This window comes from Chlorocebus sabaeus, chromosome 23, assembly GCF_047675955.1.
Source record: "Chlorocebus sabaeus isolate Y175 chromosome 23, mChlSab1.0.hap1, whole genome shotgun sequence".
NCBI classification, from domain to species: domain Eukaryota; kingdom Metazoa; phylum Chordata; class Mammalia; order Primates; family Cercopithecidae; genus Chlorocebus; species Chlorocebus sabaeus.
In genome coordinates, this window is record NC_132926.1 from 84445610 (window position 1) to 84461809 (window position 16200).

General features: G+C 41.5%; 1 pseudogene; it reads right to left on the minus strand.

The window, feature by feature from the left end:
* Positions 1 to 12516: 12516 nt before the first annotated feature.
* On the minus strand, positions 12517 to 15682 carry LOC103244257 (elongation factor 2 pseudogene; annotated as a pseudogene).
* Positions 15683 to 16200: the final 518 nt, after the last annotated feature.

Here is a 16200-nt window from a genome sequence, read left to right on the forward strand (position 1 = left end):
CTGATAGCTCTCAGGGCTTTAAAAATAATAATACTCGCAAAAGACTGAGGACAAACATTACAGCTATATCATTAAAAATACTGCATGATTCATGTCTTGGAAAGGAATCAGAAGGAAGACCACATCCACACCTTAGTGAATAGTAGTTCCTAAAATGCCTACTCAGCCTTATGAAGACTGTAGCCACCAGTCCCATGCCATGTTGAGTGCCCATCTTTGGATATCAACAGAGACTGTCATTGTTGAGCTGCTTATCCTCTCATTAATAAGACAATTAGTATTCACACTATCTACTCTGAATTTATAAAAATAATCCCTCAAACATTTAGGCAGGCTTCCAGCTGAATCTCTAATGTAAATGATTAGGCTTAGAGTCAATGGAAGGTGATTTTCTGTGATACAACCAGCTCACGTCAAGACATTTCGGGGCACTTCACTAAAACATACAGATCTTGTGATTAATGTTTTTAAATCTCTGTGGCTGACATGCCCTCACTTGAACAAAGTTCCTTTCCAGATCATGGGGCCTTTCCATTAATGCCTGAAGTTGTATCTTTCTTCTTTAGTCTACATTACCTGGGGGATCAATTGCAAGCAAAAAGGAATTCACTTTAGTAAACCTTGTGACTTCTCTGAATCCACAGAGCCTTCCAGAAATCGAGGCTTTATGGCAGCTCATTATTATCCTAGCCAAGTGTATCCCCCATTGAGCAATTAGGAAATAAAGAGTTTTATTATCTTAGGGACAAGAAGAATGCAGTGAAAACTCCATGTAAAGAAAAAAACCATGACATTTAGTATTTTGTGACATTTTCATCTAGCCAATGAGAAAATCCTGTATTCGCTGCAGATATATAGAAAGATAGCCATTGAGTTGAACCAGAAATAAGCCTGAAAACTTTTTTTGCCTTCCCACTTTGCTTCTACATAGCTGCATTATTCATAGCCATTTGTTTTTCCCTTTCTGCTTTGGAGCTATTGTTCAAAGCTTATTCTGATAGAAGTCACTAATTTTCTTTTCTGTACTATCGTTCCACACCAGGCTTAACTGTATATAGGGCATTTTGAAGTCATGGAAACCACTGAGACAGAGAAAATACATAAAACTTTGGGCATGGATCAAATGAGCAAAACAATAACTATGGCTTAAAAAATGCAGGGGCCTATATATAAGTTGGTGTCTTTCTTGATTTTATATTTAATTATAAGCATATATACCTAATAAAAATCCCCACCCCCCAGCGAGTCATTATTTTACATTTAATTTTCTCTAGTATGTACCCTTTTAACTTCTGGACAAATCAACCTTTAGGTAACAGTCATGTTACTTAAAAATTGATTTATTTGTGTTAGCCTTACTGTACCCATGTAAATTTTTAAAAACTTGGTGTCACCTGCACACGTATGTTTATTGCAGCACTATTCACAATAGCAAAGACTTGGAATCAACCCAAATGTCCATCAGTGACAGATTGGATTAAGAAAATGTGGCACATATACACCATGGAATACTATGCAGCCATAAAAAAGGATGAGTTTGTGTCCTTTGTAGGAACATGGATGCAGCTGGAAACCATCATTCTTAGCAAACTATCACAAGAACAGAAAACCAAACACCGCATGTTCTCACTCGTAGGTGGGAACTGAACAATGAGATCACTTGGACTCGGGAAGGGGAACATCACACACCGGGGCCTATCATGGGGAGGGGGGAGGGGGGAGGGATTGCATTGGGAGTTATACCTGATGTAAATGACGAGTTGATGGGTGCAGCACACCAACATGGCACAAGTATACATATGTAGCAAACCTGCACGTTGTGCACATGTACCCTACAACTTGAAGTTTAATAATAATAAATAAATTTAAAAAAAAAAAAAAAACTTGGTGTCAGACGAGGCTCTCATTTTCCTGCACATGCATGCATGTATTTTGTTCATGCATACACACACACACACACACACACACAAGCACACATTATCTGCCTAATAACACAACCACAACATCAAAAATATTTATTTACAGATGAATAGGTCAAATGGTAGCCCTCTTTATCTTAAACTTCCCTAAAATTGGAACTCTTACTGGGGAGGGAAAACGTAATCTGTTATACAAAGTACAAGGGGTTAAGCTAGGAAGTTTATATAGATAATCCTAATGAGGTAGATAACTAGCTCACATTTCATTACTGTAGCTTATTTCCTGGAAACTGCAGAGAAATTACTGTAAGAATTAGAAAAGCTACATGAATACAAAACATGACAAAAATTAATAAATTCCTTTGAACATATGTGGCAAGCTAAAAGGAAATAGGGCCTTCTCAGGCCACCACTATTCTCCACCTGGCCTGTCTCAGCCTCCCTCAAATGCAAATCCATCTTCAAAAGCCATGCCATTCACTTCCAGGTTTATAGAGAAATAGTCATCACCATACAGCATACATTTTCCACACATCATCTCTTGAGCATGTCTGCTTGATCCCTGCAGTTCTCCGTCCTGTGAGAGTTGCTCTACCTCTCTTTCTCTATCACAATTTCTTCTTTAAATCTCTCCAGCCTTCTCTTCCTTCTCCAACATACAGTCAAATGCTATAAGCCCACCTACCACACTAGGAAATCAAAAGTTACCCACAAAAAGAAAATGTAAACCCAATCTGTTACCAAGATCTGCCCACCAGTATTCCTTGGGTGTATCTGGATTGGATGGGAGCTGGCATCAGTCTGGTATTAAGCAAATTGCTCTCTCTGTTCTACCTTCTCATGATGACCACTTTGCTCTTTTTATCCTTTCCATCTCAGCACAATTATCACCTGCTGAGAAATACTCCTCTGAATTATTTGACAGATTCAAATTTTTGTTTTATATTCCCCTTAGGCCCATGTGAACCTCTTTGGTAACAACACAGTTCTGACAGTGTTTTGTGTAACTGTGCTTAATGTCCACTGCATATACTAGACAATATAAATCGTAAAGACAACAACACCAGCTCTTGTTTTCTTATCACAAAAAATAGACTTACCCCCAAAATCTAGTACACTGTCTAGAATATAAAAGGTGCTCAATTAATATTTCTTGAATGAATGAAAGGTTGAATGAATAAATATGTCTAGGTGTATGGGTTTATGTAGTCTGTGTTTATAAATAATATTTCTGAAGACCTAGTATTAAGAAAATACTTTTTAAAAATTTCCTGAACAAGAGCTAAAATAAAATGTTATCATCTTCAATAGATGTTGTATCACAGCCATAGTATCAGAAGCGGCTGAGGATTTGAATGTATTCACTCCTAGTGTCACTATTCACATTTGCCTGAAATGGTCCCAGGTTTTCGTCTCAGTATGATCTTTAGGAACACCCTTTGCTCTCCAAATTATTTTAATTTGATCAACAAATTACAAAATTACCTTGCTTGTCATGAAGTGAATTCTTGGGTTCTGGCCCTGTGTTACTGTCTTAGTTCATTCAGGATGCTACAACAAACACACCATAAACTAAGTGACTTATAAGCAAAAGAAATGTATTTCTCCCAGCTCCTGAGACTGAGAAGCCCAAGATCAAGATGCTGGCAGATTTGGTGTCTGGTAAAGAACTGCTCTCTGGTTCACAGAAGGCACCTGCTAGCTGTGTCCTCACATGATAGAAGGGGAGAAAGAGCTCCCTTGGGCCTCTCTCATAAGTTCACCAATCCCATTCCTGAAGGCTCCATCCTCATGAACTAATCACCTCCCAAAAACCTTCACCTCTTAATACCATCACCCTAGAGGCTAGGATTTCAACATATAAATTAGAGAAGGAACACAAACACTTGGATCATAGCAGTCACTCCGTGAAATGCGTGCTGCACGACAGAGGTCTATTCTAGGGTTCCAAATTTAGATATTTATTTTCTCTTCACATATCTATGAAGACTATAGATATAATACTAATCTGTTGAAATATGAAAGCACTGAAATTTTGCAGCATCTGTTGAGCTTGGGGAAAAATTACCAGGTAGGATAAATATCAAATGTGATACATTCCATCTTGAAATATTTAAATTCCAAAACAGGACATTACATTATGCATAGGCCCCCAATTGCAATTTGACAGTCTGAGCTTCATATTTTTATCCCACTATTATATTCAGTGATTCATTGCACTTTAGCAGTTGGAATGTTCCCTACTAAAGCTGGCCCCAATTCAAAATTTAGTTAAGTTGCTCAGGGCACAGATGTAAATGACCTACCGGGCCATTAAGTCCAAACTTCACAAGATTGTTCTCAGAATAATGAACACTGTGAAACTTTAAGAATAGGTTTCCTTTGGTAAAATCTGGATACAATCCAAGAAGAGTATTCATTGCTTAATTAATATGCAATAATATAACAAATTTAATTTGATGTAAATAATTATTAAATATTAATGAATAAGGTAATGTATACAGTTAAATCCATTTTATGATAAAACCTCCCTGAACAGTATTTCAAATCAATAAGACATGCCTTCCTTATGCTAGCAAAATAGCATAGAAAATGCAGATTGAAGCTATTATCCATCTTAACTTTTCTACTTTGAAGCTTGTGTCCACAACAGAAAAAATCAATTTGAGAATATAATAGATAAACCCAGGTGCACATATTACAGCAAACATTTTTGGTTCTTTTTTTTTTTTTGACTCCTATTGAAAGTTGCTTATTACAAATTCTGTCTGGAATTCTTTTTAAGCTTTTTGCTAATAAAAACACAAACTAACAGAACAAATTATTCAGAGATAATTGCAATGCATTATTTAAAGACCTTAAAACACCTGTCTTCTTTATTTTAAGGCATCTTACTAAAATACTGGTGTAAATATTCTTACTCCTAAATGGATGTGTTGTGGGGGGTCTGACTATCGTCAGAGAGGGACCTTGTGAAAACTAAAGGAGCCCTGTGAAACCCCAAGTTCATTCACACAAGACTCTGACCATAATAGATGAAGGTGATGGCCTTCACTGGGTCTTTTTATTCCCCAAATGTGTCTAATTAAAACTTTAATGGTACCATTGATAAAGGTGAGGGGTAGGAATCTCCAGAGCATCTCAGCCCTCAGTTGACACAGTTGGGTCAGACCAAGAGATTCCAGACCTGGAGCAAGACATGTCTACTGGATGGGCACAGGCCCTTGGGGAACCCAACTGCAGGGCACAAGAAGCAGTGGAGGAGAGGCAAGCCCGTCAGGGGGCTGAAGTGAGAAATCTAGGAGTGGACTAAACACGTTCTTTCCATCATTCATTCATCTATCTATTGCAAATATCTATTGCAAATCCACAACATGGTAGGCACTATGTTAGGTATAGTAGTGAGTAAAGCAAACACAGTCCCTGTCCTCAAGGAATTTGTAGTCCAGGAAAAAAGAACACACATTAATTAAGTAATCTTACCAAGGTTTGTATAAATGTGAAATGAGAGAGGATCTTTAAGGGAAAAGGATCTAATTACGTGACAAAACCCCTGACCTAGACAAGGGGCAGGAAGTAGAATAAGTAAAGCCTGATCAGTTAGACCTGGAGGTTCCTAAAGAGATAACTAAGCACACAGTGGTAGAAAAGAAGATGCCAGCAGGAACTGCCCTCCAGCCAGAAGGAATAGCATGTGCAAAGGTCCTGTGGCACGGGGGGAGCATGGTGTATTCACAAATTGACTATGTGGCTGGACTACAGGAAGCACAGTTGGCCGGGAGAGAGAATTGGGCATCAGGAGATATGAAGAATGTTGTCTTCCCCAGAAAATGGAAAAGGAGTCGAAATCTAGGAGCTGCTACCACCGTTGGGATATGGGAGGGTGTTTTCCGGGAAGCCACAGTTAAATTTCAGTTCCTGTATACTAATTGGCAAATTGATCACAACTTAGACATTCTTTTCTATGGAAACAAATGATAAACAAAGTATGACCAAGTTCTGGTGCTTTATGTCCATTTTAAGCAATATAGCTTGCTATAGCCATGTAGTAGAGAGCCAGCATAGCATAGTCTTCGAAATCAGAGAAAGCGGGTCCAAACCTTGCATCTGCCACTTCCCTCCTGTGTGACCTTGATTAGTTCACCTAATTTGTCTGGGGTTCTGTTTTCATCAATTTCACATGGAGCAATGTTATGATTTACCTCACATAATTAAATCATCTTATTTATGTAAAACGCTTATAAGAGTGTTGGGCACATAGTAAACATGCAATAAACATTAGTCATCATTGTACTAGGCCAAAGCACTTACCCACCCCCATTGCTAGGAGAGTGAGCTGCAAAAAGCTCATGGCTACACCTCTCCAAAAATAATGTCTTAAGGGATGGGAGAAAGCTCACCCAAGAAATGCTGCCTCCTGAACCAGCTTGAACTGATACGGAATACAGAAGCCTGCCTCACTCCAAAGGGTAAAAATTCTGTGGTCCTACTCACACCCTAGAACTACCTGGAGGACGAAGCTGAGACCCCATTTTTACTTGACTTCTTCCCCTGTCCTAGGCTGCTTCCCTCACAGTTTCCTCCCAAAGCACTCTCAATAAATCACTGATACAAGAATCCTTTCCTTTGCTTCTTGAGAACCTGAACCAAGACAGTTGTCATAATTCATGTGTTAATCTACTCTTTCTCTGAAGCTTCACATTCTTTCCTGACAGACTAAAAGCTTGGCTCAGTTGACTTAAAAAAAATTAGGTCTTGGCTAACTGCAGTTTCCACACTCAGTGCTCAATTAGCACCTTTTACAGATTTCTATCAATTGTGTATTTATTGGTTTGCCTGTCTGATGAGAAGCCCCACCAGACGATGAACTTCACACGAGTAAGTGCTATATGTTAGTTTTTACCCCACCAGATACAGCACACGGTCTCATATAATAACCCAGCAATTCAATTTAATTCACTTAAGTGTAGAGTTGTGCAATAAACAGATTATGACATTACAACCAGAAGCAAATCTCCTATGGAGCAGAGAATCTGAGTGCGCTTTAACTTTAAAAATTAACCCACCCTGACCCAAATGACACTTTACCTATTCCAAGCTGCTGGCCCATCTGTTCACTTACACACAGTTTATGAATGCTACCTTCCAGTTGCTGCTGCCTCATTCCTATACAACTTTATAACAGATGTTAAAATCTGATTCTGTAGCATGTTAGGAAATAAATCAGGCAAGAAACTGACAATCAAAATCCTTTTGGGGTTTGAGGAAAATGACTCAGCATACAAAACTCTCCATAGAAGTTCACTACATCCTTAAAATTTAGCTTAAAACACTACTACCTACAATGCACTCATATTCATCACATTAATAGATTTGACACTGAGGCCCAACAAAAGCAAAAATATTCAGAAGGTAGTTTGGGAACAAACAACTGACAATACATTATTTCACAATGTGGGTCCAATGAAGATGTGTGGGAAATTTTAAATAAAGAGATATGTGCAAATGAAGTAATTGCTTAATGGAGTCCTATATCTGATGAAATGACTAGAGGAAAAATCTGAACTTGAAGAAATTCACGAACCAGGCATTTAGCTCCGAGATGATTGGGAATGCACTGCATATCCATGGCCTTATTTACATACAGCATTCTCCCAGCTGCAAATACAAGATGTGAATCTGTAATATGTACCCATCTACTGTATCGACATGTACAATATCTGATGTAATGAAATGGAAACTTCCTTTACTGTCATAATCAACACATTTATATTCATGCTTCTTCTTTTTATTCATCCTAACTGCTAAGTCACCAGGAGGTACTAGGCAAGACTTTTCACATCCTAAGTCTTGTTTTTCCCTGTAAAATGGAGATAAAGCCCATTTAGTTATCAAGTCTAAATATCCTGCTGGTCAGCAATAAAAAAGAGAAAAATATGCCAAATTGAGCATTTTTCTTTTTTAATTTCAAGAGTCAGATAAAATATGAGCAGCACTTTTGATATCAAAAATAGGTTAGCAAGAATGCATGTTGAAAGTTGATTTGACTAAATAATTTAAATTGGAATGTCTAATTCACAAAATATGAATTTAAAGAAATAAATATAGTCACATTTTTCTTTCTGAGAAACAGAAAACAGCATATGCTACAACTTTGTTTTCAACAAATAAGGGAATAGTGTCTCATATGTGTATGTGATATCACTATTTACACATATACACATATTAAGGGTAACATAGAATATATAGGAATTTGTTTTAGAGAGGAGTTTACAGGACAAATTTCAGTGGATAATTTTAAGCACAATGTGAACAGTGCTCTATTTTTCTTCCTGCTAAAAATGTCATAACGAAACAGTGAAAATCACTTTTTCTCCCTAATTAAAGGCCACATGCTGCCTCTGTAGTAATCACAGATCTCATTAGTGCCCAGTGAGAGTTATGGTATCAATCACATTAAGTAGAGACTTTATATAAATAATTCCATGTGTTTCATGTGTTTGCATCTTTTGGTTGTTGCAAATAAATTCATTGATTGAAATCTGATTTGTAGAAATTTGTGTTAGCATTTGAAATGTGAAATCATTTTTTTGTTTTTTTTTCCTGAGAGATGTGGGATGGGGACAGGACAAAATGTGTATTAGGCAATGATGAGCTTCAGTAAAATAAAAATACATGTCTTATTTTTGACATGTGATTTAATACCTTTTCTGTAGACAATTCACCATAAGAAACTCAGTGTGATGTTAATGCATTTACAAATAACTGATGTTGTATCTGTACTAGCCTTTCTCCATTAATAATCGCCCCATCCCATAAAAGAGAAGATAATCAAAGATTTAAAAAAATATATATTGATCTCCTGTTCTGTACCTGGCAGTTAAGTTGTTAATGTTATGTCATACTTATGCTATCAGAGTTAATTAGAGAGTGGAAGCCATCGTCCACAGCAGTTATATTTTAAATAATTTGCCAACATGTTAATCCACTGTCTTTTTCCTTCTTAGAGATGAGTTCTCTTTATGTTGCCCAGGCTGGAGTACAGTGGCTATTCACAGGTGAGATCGTAGTGCACGACAGCCTGCAACCCCTGCATTCAAGTGATCCTCCTGCCTCAGCTTCCCATCTCAAACTCTCATTGGGTTCTAATGAGATCTGGGACTCTAGGGCACTCATCCACACCCGGCGTGTCCACTGTCTTAAGCAAATATACTCCAATACACACATTTTAACCTGAAGATTCTCAGAAGCACATTCTGAACATATTTTAAATGCCTTTTAGAGTATATGGAATGATAAATTCATGTATCAGACTTTTACATTAAACTGTAAGTCCCTAGAAAGTAGGAATTGCGTCTTATTCAATTTAGCATTTTTAAAAGTATTTATCACTATGGTTTTCTTTCCTTTCCATTGAGTGAATAAATTCTATATATAGTAATAGCTAAATATTTATTGAAGAATATTTTATTGTATGTGGCAAACAGACCCTAGAGTAACCTCCAGTGATTCCCATCTCTTGTTCATACCTTTGTGTCCAATCCCCTCCACTGAGTGCAAATAGGACCTGTAACCTGTGACCTGCGACTTGGTTTTTTTTGTTGTTTTCTTTTCTTTTTTTTTTTTTTTTTTTGGAGACGAAGTCTCAGTCTCACTCTGTGGACCAAGCTGGAGTGCAGTGTCATGATCTCAGCTCACTAGCACCTCTCAGGCTCAAGTTATTCTCCTTCTTCAGCCTCCAGAGTAGCTGGGATTACAGGCGTATGCCACCATGCCCAACTAATTTTTGTATTTTTAGTAGAGGCAGGGTTTCACCATATTGGTCAGACTGGTCTCGAACTCCTGACCTCAAGTGATCTGACTGCCTCAGCCTCCCAAACTGCTGGAATTATAGGCATCAGCCACCGTGCCCAGCCTGCTCCTAATCAATAGAATATGGCAAAGGTCACTCCCAAGAGTAGTTCCTATTTTATAAGACTCTGTCTTAACAGTCTGAAGGGAGAGACTCTCCTTGCTGATTTGATGAGGTAAACGGCTGTATTGGAGAAATCCATACAACAAGGAACTATGGGAAGCCTATAGGACCTGAGTGGACTCCAGCTGTCAGCCAGCAAAATGCTAGTCTGCTTCATATGTGGCCACCAAACATACATTTTAGGAATGTAAAAAACAGATTAAGACTTAACAAAATATCTTGCTGTACAGAAAAATTATTCTTGACATTTCTTCAAAAATAAAATAATGAATGACAGACTTTTTAGAGTTTAGGGTCCAGAGGTTGCAAACACGTGCTCCCAAAGACCAGACAAGAAATATAAAGCAAAGCAGGCCAGGTATAGAAAAGCATAGTAGAGCAAGTGCTGCATAAATGGCGATTGTCATTCATTCTCAGTTTAGGAATGTGATAGAAGCTGCAAGACTGTGGCGAGGTAGAGAGCATGTCTCACCTAAACACTGCAGCTACTTCCTGCCTTCAAATGATCATTGCTCCCACTATCACTAGATAGCATTCATTTTTGAAAAAATAAAAAACATTATTATGGGGAAAAATCACCTGCTGTCTAACATTGAAAACCTAATTATTATAAGGTGTTCAGTCCTGACGTGGTCATGAAGTGCTAGTCACATAAAACATACACTCTTATTTGACTCAAGCTCTCATGTTAGAGCTGAGGAAATAAAGATTCAATAAGGGTAAGTTACCTGTAGAAGGCCCTACAATTAGGAAATAGAAGACTTGGTAATTATAAATCCAGCTCATGCACCTGGAAACTATAATAAGTCATTAGAAATTAAGAATTCACAAGCAATCCTTTTTGAGTATAAATTATTAATCTGTGGCAACTAAAACAAGGTACAGAGAGTTATTCCGTGGAAATGGCATGCTTGTGAGTTTAAAGAAACCTTAGTTGTTTATTTGGACATTCAAAAGAAAAAAGCAAAATAAATGCAAAATTCATTCAGTGTAAGCATAACAGATAACTATTTACCAGTCACGTGCAATGCTAACAGTGTTTTAAATATTCATACGCTTCAGAGTCAGGCTGTCAGCTTTCTCCTTTGTCTGAGTCACACTGCCTTCCACTAACAGAGAGTGAATGTCAAACCACAGCTGGGCTTCTTGGGATACAGGCAATTCAGGGATTCAAGATAAAGGTGTTTCTCCTCAAGGTTCTCAGTAGTAATGGGGCAAAAGAAACCCAGCATCCCATCTTCCTGTGCAGAGTCACCCAACCTTTCACTCAGCTGTCGTTTTGGTCTCTCACTCAGCTGTTGCTGTGGTTTATAACTCAGTGGCATATAACTCAGATTTCAGGTCTGATCATTCCAGTAATAACTGCCCAGATGTGAAAGTGTGGATAATCAATAGTATTATTGTATCCTGGGTGGTCAACAGGGAACAGGTACACACAGTTGTATGATTTACAACTCAGGCAAACTGACTGGTAGATACACTCAGAGTGCCTAATAGCATAGATTTTTAAAAGGGAAGAAATAACAGTAGCAGTTGTTTTCTTCTTAGGAAAGTTCAATGGATTTTTAGATTTGCATTAATTATATCACTGTGCTTATTCAATATACTATTAAGAAGACTCAATATTTAGCTGAGTCATTATTTACAACAATTAAAAAATAGCAAAATGGCCTAACTTACTAACTGAAAAAGTTGTGAATTTGGCTTTGGGGAACATTATGGAATTTTTCACTCATCATGTGTACTAAATCCCTGTTGTAGGAATGAGTCACTAAGTAGCTCTAGAGGGAAAGAGAAGGCATTGGGAAAGTAGCCAAATGTATCTTAATTTGATAGATTGAACCCCTGCCTTTCATTTGTAAAGATTGTCTACGGCCTCGTCCTTTGAAGAAACCCTCCATTTCATCCACGTTGCTGGTTGCTAACAGAGAATCCTCCCTGCCCTTCCCCCTCACCAAAAGAAAACAATTTGGAAAAATTTTATTTTCCTTTTCATATTATAAAGTTTATTAAAGTAGTGTGTACACAGGCCCAAAACAAACAAATGAAAAACAACTTAGTACAGAAAGGTTTATTTTGAAAAGCAATTAACAACTATTTGTAATGTTTTTTCCGTCCCCTATTTGTTTCTGGCAAAAGAGAAACCCTTAAATTCTGCTCATTGTTCCTGTTTCAGTTATAATGCTGATAATCCTTTTATTTTAAAAGAAAATCTTGTGCATTATTTCCAGATTTATTAACTGTCATATATCATTTATTGACTTTTTGCTATGATAAATGAGGATAAAACTGACTCTCTTAGAAGCATTACTCTGGTTCATAATTGAGTAGGAGTGGTCAATCCTCATTTTATTTTTCAAAACTAAGAAAAAAAGGTCAAACTAGTAGCATGCTTTTCCATCCAGGATGTCTTTTAAATCACTTCCAAGGACACTGCTACTTTAGGCATCAGTGAACTAGAATTCTATAGAGGTATTGGAATGTTGAAACCGAAGAATATGATTGAAGATATGGGCTGGTGAGTTAGTTACAACTATAATCTTCTGCTCCCACCTGTTTCACCTACCTTGAATCCCAAGCAATCCTCTCCAGGAAATCTTTTAATTATTCTCGCATGTATCACTGTTTTTTTTTTTTGTTTTTGTTTTTGTTTTTTTCACCACCATATCAAATTTATTATTCCAATGGCACTAGTACAGCTGGAGGTGCTCATGGTGACACCGCACAGGACTTCCTGCCTGCTAGAAATCATCTACCCACTTGTTCCTTTCCCTTTTCCGGGGCAAAAGCCACTACAGGCCATTTACCCAAATAAACCTCTTAATGCGTTTGTTAACATTTGTTTGGACATCTGAGTTTCCCTCTGAAGAAATGGAAAAAGTGTTGGGTGTCCCATCCCACCTCCCCCTCCCGGACCAGCCCAGTAAAAGTCCCTGCTAAGTGGGCGTGTCTGCTGCCTCTGGACTCTGGAAATAAATATCTAAAGAAACGGCATCAAGTGTTAAGGTTGAGTGATGGCACGCAGCGGGCCCCGGAAACCTCTCAGGGGAGCGTCGCTGTGTCGGGACAGTCTCCAGGACGTGGTGCTGTGGGTGCTGCGAGTCCCCAGCGCAGCAGGTGCTGCAGGAAGGGCCGCCTACAATTTGTCCAGGAAGTTGTCCAGGGCCGGGATGCCTTCCTTCAGGCCCTTGCGTTTGTGGGTCTCAGCCACCACCTGGCTGGGGCGGCTGCTGTTGTCAAAGGGGTCTCCGGGCAGGATCTGCCAGTGGTCGAACACACACTGGGGGAAGGCCTGGCCGCCCGTGTTGGACCTCAGGTCAGTGGTGAAGCCAAAGGACTCGTTGACAGGCAAGTAGGCCTTGACGACAAACATGGGAGTGCCGGCCACTTGGGCCTCCTCGAACACGTGGCCCCGCTTCCTGTTCAAAACTCCGTAGATGACACCGACCACTTGCTCTGGACACTGGATCTCCACAAGGTAGATGGGCTCCATGAGGCGCTGCTGGGCGGTCAGCACGCTGGCTTAGAGGCAGCGCTGCGCTGTGGGGATGATCTGGCCGCCCCCGCGGTGGATGGCGTCAGCATGCAGGGTCACGTCGTGGACGTCGAAGCGCACACCCCGCGTGATCTCCTCACACAGAGCACCCTCCTTGGTGGCCCACTGGAAGCTGGCCACCACACTGTCCTTGATCTCGTTGAGGTACTGCACGCCCTTGGTGATGTCGGTGAGGATGTTGGGGCCGGTGCCGTCGGGCCCAAAACACCAGATCTTGCGGGCCTCGGCCACGTCCCACTCGTACTTCTCGGCCAGGTAGCGCGCCCGCTGCTTGAGCTCCTGGCAGGCAGACACCTCACCTTAATCATGTCCTCGGCCAGGCCATCGGGGAAGGGCCGCGCCTTCATGTACAGTCGGTTGTGCTTGTTGGGGGACTTGGAGAGGCAGAGCACGTTTGACTCTTCACTGACTGTCTCGCGGTACGAGACGACCGGGTCAGATTTCTTGAAGGGGATGCAGGCGTGGTCCTCCTCCGGGTCCTTCAGGCAGATCTCCAGGTGCAGCTCACCGGCGCCCGTGATGATGTGCTCTCCTGACTCCTCAATGATGCACTGCACCATGGGGTCAGACTTGGCCAGCCGCTTCAGCCCCTCCACAAGCTTGGGCAGGTCAGCCAGCTTCTTGGCCTCCACGGCCACTCTGAGGACAGGGCTGACGCTGAACTTCATCACCCGCATGTTGTGTGCGTGCTCCAAGGTGGTGATGGTGTCCGTCTTCACCAGGAACTGGTCCACGCCCAACAGGCCCACAATGTTCCCACAAGGCACGTCCTCGATGGGCTCCACATAGCGGCCCATCATCAAGATTGTTCTCTGGATTGGCTTCAGATAGAGGTCCTCCTTCTTCCCGGGTTGTAGTTGGGCCCCATAATCCTGACCTTCAGGCCGGTGGAGACCAGCTCCGAGAAGACCCGTCCAAAGGCGTAGAACCGACCTTTGTCAGAGGTTGGCACCATTTTGGAAATATACGTCATAAGGGGGCCTTTGGGGTCACAGCTTTTAATGCCCATGGCAGCCTCGTCATCCGGGGGCCCCTCATACAGGAGCTCGCAGCGGTACTTCTGGGCCGTCACAGCGGAGGGCAGATGGATGGTGATCATCTGCAACAAGGCGTCTCCGGCGGGCAGCCAGCGGCGCATCACAGCCTTCAGCAGGGGTTTGCCTTCTTTGTCCTTGTTCTCACTGTCCAGTTTGATGTCCAGTTTCTCTATCAGTTTTGCTGTCTCCTCTTTCTTGAAATTCATGATAGCACCAAACACCTTGAAGATGGGGTCCAGGATCAACTGCCAGAAGGTGCGCGGCAGCTTCTTCCCATTGGGGCTGGTGGCTGACTTGCTGAACTTGCCGTTGGCTGGGTCAAAGTACCTGTCACCCCACAGCTTCTTCATCATGTCCTCCACTTTCTTGGCCCGCTCGGCAGGCCCCAACTGGCCCTCCCCTTTGGCAGCAAACTTGTCCACCTACATCTCTGCAAACTGCTTCAGGGTGAAGGCCCACCCATGGAGGCCAGACCCGAAGCCCACGGTACCGAGGACAGGATCGATCATGATGTTGCCCATGGAGCCGCTCTCGCCCTCGCCGTAGGTGGAGATGATGACGTTCACGTTCTCCACAATGCGCTGGAAGGTCTGGTAGAGCTCCTCGGGCTCCAGCTGCAGCTCCAGCAGGGTACGGTCTATCTTGTTCATCATCAGCACAGGCTTGATGCCCTCCGCAATGGCCTGCCGCAGCACTGTCTCCGTCTGCACACACATGCCTGACACGCAGTCCACCACAACCAATGCACCATCAGTGACTCGGAGGGCAGCGGTCACCTCCGAGGAGAAGTTGACGTGCCCGGGGGAGTCGATGAGGTTAATGAAGAAGCCGGCGCCGTCCTTGCTTTGCTTGACGAAGTTCAAGTCGTTCTCCGAGAGCTCGTAGAAGAGGGAGATGGCAGTTGACTTGATGGTGATGCAACACTCCTGCTCATCCTTCCGGGTGTCAGTGAAGCGTGTCTCCCCGGCCCGGGCCGAGGCGATGATGCCCGCCTTGCACACCAGGGAGTCTGTCAGTGTGGACTTGCCGTGGTCCACGTGGGCGATGACAGACATGTTGCAGATATTGGCCTTCTTGTCCAAGATGGCGCGGATCTGGTCTACCGTGAAGTTCACCATGGTGGCGGATGGCGGTGGATTCTCCCAGGTAGAACCGAATGAAGCAAGTCGCGCCGAGGATGGCGACGACTACGGCAGAAAGAGCGTATGTATCACTTTCAATGATGCATTTTACTCATAGACTTTCACGATATCTATGGTTTCTTGACTTCTTACTTTCTCATTTGAGTTTCAGCTTTACTCTTGTCTCCTAAATAAAGCTAAACACTTCTAATGATTCTCCCTAAGGGTTACCTTGCCTCTGCCTCATTATAGAAACATTTAGTTACCAAGAACCAAGTTACTGTCTTTCTACTATAACCTCATATCATTTCTATCCACACATTTAGAATTGATGTGGTGGAAAGCACTATCCACCAGGAACCCACAAGCTGACTTCCACTTCTTGATTTGAATATGTGGCTTGGGACACATCTAGAAAAAGAAGGGGATGAAGTAAATGAACCCTCAGCTCTGACCATCTGCCTACTTGGTGCAGGCACAGTGGTTAGTTCATGGCTTTCAGGGCCGACACTTTGTCAATATGCACCACTATGGCCGCACTAGTTGTTAAGGGCAACTTCTGTTCTGATTGGTCAGTACCCAGTCAGAATAA